Source organism: Solanum pennellii, chromosome 2 (assembly GCF_001406875.1).
Source record: "Solanum pennellii chromosome 2, SPENNV200".
In the NCBI taxonomy this organism is placed as follows: Eukaryota; Viridiplantae; Streptophyta; class Magnoliopsida; order Solanales; family Solanaceae; genus Solanum; species Solanum pennellii.
In genome coordinates, this window is record NC_028638.1 from 31782982 (window position 1) to 31786752 (window position 3771).

Here is a 3771-nt window from a genome sequence, read left to right on the forward strand (position 1 = left end):
ACAGCCCCCTTTATTTTTCAGCTAATTTCGTTGCGGAGGAGGCTGTGAGGTGGTGGGTTCGAACCCCCACAACCCCTCTTTCTTTAATTTATTTAAATGGGGTGACTACAGTGAGGTTGTGGGATCGAATCCGCACAGCCTCATTTTTTTTTCTTATTTCGCCTACTCTTCACCTTGAGGTCGTGGGATCGATTCCCACGCCTCGCGTCTTTTTTTTTTCTCGCGAACTGGGGGTCGTGGGTTCGATCCCCGCCCCCAACCCTTTTTTTTTCTTTTTCTTGCATAACAGGGCCAAGGGTTTGATTCCCCCCCAGCCCCGTTTCCTTTCCTTTTTTTGTTGAATTTTCGCTGGCCCCCAACCCCAGTTCGAATCCTCCTTAACGCGCTTCTTTTTTTTCTTTTTTTTAGAGCAGGCGTTGGTGAGGTCCTGGGTTCGATCCCTGCAGACCTCACCTATTTTTTTTTAATTTTTTGACATCCAAAATTTCTAGAATTCACCTGGAGCAAATTTCCAGATTCTGGAACTTTGTTACACATTTTTATGAAGCGATTTACGGGACTTTTAAGCACCTCTTTATTAGTCAGTCGTTAGGATTCTTAAGACAAGTTAAAAGTATGATTTGTTCATTTGTTTAACTAGAATTTCTAGCATTTCAACCATGTGAACATCAAGATTTTAAGAGCCTCTAATTGCACATAAAACACGAGTAATCTCTAATCTATTAACATGCTAAAGAAAGACTCAAAGTTATGGTCAAAATCTTGCACAAATACATACGTATACACATTCATATTTTCCTAAAGATACAAAATATAATCACATCATCATGAACACATACTCGAAACGAGATCATCACCATAATAAGTATCCCTAAATTCTACCAACAAGAATACCCAACCTAAGATCATAGGGAGCTAGTGACAGGGGCATGCAACGGGGAACAACCTTAGTTTCGAGGTAAATAGTTTGAATCGTAAGGGGCCTCTTGGGAAAGGAGCCAAGAGAGAAGAAAACCCATAACTTTATTGATGTTCAAACGAAGAATTTGCTACCCAAAACTCTCTCCAAAAATCAATGCAAGTTACCTCAATGTCCACACCACTCAACGAACAACTTCTCTTCGCCTTAATATTTTTGGTTGCTTTGTTTTTCTTAAAATCTCATGTGAGTTCTTCAAGAAGAACTGTTGATATATTCTCTGGATTTTTTTTGCTGTGCTTGGCATAATAACGTGAGAAAGATGGAGAACGTGAGAGAGAGAGAGAGAGTTAAGAAGCGTGAGACAGAGAGAACTATTAGGATTAGGAGACTAATTCAAGACTTAGTCAAATAGAATTTAAATTAAATTAATACAAATCTGGTTTATTTTAATTAAACGTGAAAGGACCATTATGCCCTTAAAATTTCAGATTTTAATTAATAATTAAATCACCTTATGTACCTATTTATTCTTTTTTTTTGGATCGTTACATTATCCCCCCCTTAGGAACATTCGTCCCCGAATGACACTACCATTACACATCGTCATGCCAATCAGATCATAACTTAATCGCTATGTACAATCAGCCAATAGCAACAAAATACAAAGAGATAAGGAACTATAGCCTTACGAGTAGGAAATCTAACCTCTTGAAAAGATGGGGATATCGGGATCTCATGTCGGCCTCAGCCTCCCACGTAGCACCCTCCACAAGATGATTTCTCCACAATACCTTCACTGTGTCAATCTCCTTGTTCCTCTGCCGCTTGACCTGTCTGTCTAAGATCTCAACAGGTACCTCCTCATAGGACAAGTCTTCACCAATCCCCATACCTTCAACAGGTAGGATTGATGCTGGATCACCTAGGAACTTCTTCAAAATAGAGACATGAAAGACTTGATGAACAGAAGCTAGCTCCGCAGGCAATGCTAACTTACAGGCCACTTCATCCACACGCTGTAGGATCTTATATGGCCCCACATTCCTCGGATTCAGCTTTTCTTTTCTACCAAATCTCATCCCCCTTTCATAGGCGATATCTTCAAGTAAACCTGGTCACCAACGTTAAATTCTAAGGGCCGCTTTCTGTTGTCTGCGTATGATTTCTGTCGGCTGTAAGCAGTAGCCAACCTGTCCCTAATCATTCTAACTTTCTCCAAGGCCTCATGAATGATCTCTGAACCCAAAGTGGATGACTCTCCAACCTTGAACCACCCAACTGGAGATCTACGCCTCCTACCATACAATGCCTCAAACGGTGCCATCCTAATGCTGGAGTGATAACTATTATTATATGAGAACTCTATCAAAGGTAGATGGTCATCCCAGTTACCTCTAAAGTCAATCACACACGCTCTCAACATGTCCTCCAATGTCTGAATAGTGCGCTCTGCCTGCCCATCTGTCTGAGGATGAAAGGCGGTGCTAAGTTTCACCTGTGTGACTAAGTTTTTCTGGAAAGATCTCCAAAAATGCGAAGTAAACTGAGCTCCTCTATCTGAAATGATAGACAAAGGAATCCCATGCCATCTCACAATCTCATCAATGTAGAGTTTCGCCTAATCCTCGGCCCTGTAAGTAGACTTCACAAGGATAAAGTGGGCAGACATAGTCAATCTGTCAACAATAACCCATATGGAGTCATGCTGCCTACTAGTCCTCGGAAGACCAACCACAAAGTCCATATTAATGTCCTCCCATTTCCAAGTCGGAACCTCAATCATATGAGTCAGACCACCAGGCTTAAGATGCTCTACCTTAACCTGCTGACAATTAGGACACTTAGCCACATAGTCTGCAATATCCTTCTTCATGCCATCCCACCAATAAATCTGCTTAAGATCATGATACATTTTGGTGGAACCTCGATGTATGGAATATCTGAAACCATGGTCCTCTGTCACAATCCTGGTCCGTAAATCATCTACATCTGGTACACACAACCGGTTTTGGTATCTAAGTATGCCATCATCTCCCAAAGAGAAATACTCGTTCATTTTTAACAACACTGAGTCCTTCAGCTCCATCAACACAGGATCAAGATGCTGACTTTTTTTGACTTCCACTATCAAGGATGATTCAGAACTAGGGTGAACTGAAACACCTCCACTAGTAGAGTCAACCAACCGCACACCCAGTCTGGATAGTCTGTGTACCTCTTTCACTAGCTCCTTCTTCTCATCCTCAACGTGAGCTGTACTCCCCATGCTCATCCTGCTCAAAGCATCAGCCACAACATTAGCCTTACCTGGATGGTAGTGCACATTCATTTCATAATCCTTCAACAGCTCCAACCATCTGCGTTGACGTAGATTCAACTCCCTCTGCGTGAACACGTACTGAAGACTCTTATGATCCGTGAACACATCCACATGTACTCCATATAGATAATGCCTCCACAGCTTCAATGCAAACACCACAGCTGCCAACTCCAAGTCATGAGTGGGATAATTCTTTTCATGAACCTTGAGCTGTCTGGAAGCATAGGTTATTGATACGCTCAAACTTACTTCTCAAATAAGAAGTAAAGCGGTCGTGTCAAGTAAATAACCCAACTAGTGAGGTTGGGATCGTTCCCACGAGGAAAATAGTCTAGACATAACTTCAACCAGTTATTACTATTGCTCGGTTGATGACTTCCTTGGAAAGTAAAAACATAAAAAAAGGGGGTTTATATTTCTAAATGAGTAAAAATAACTAACGAAATTGAAAGAGACACTTAACAGTTTTGAAAGTTGGATTTTAATCAATTAATCAAAGTAACTAGGGTTTACGTGTTCCCCACAGGTT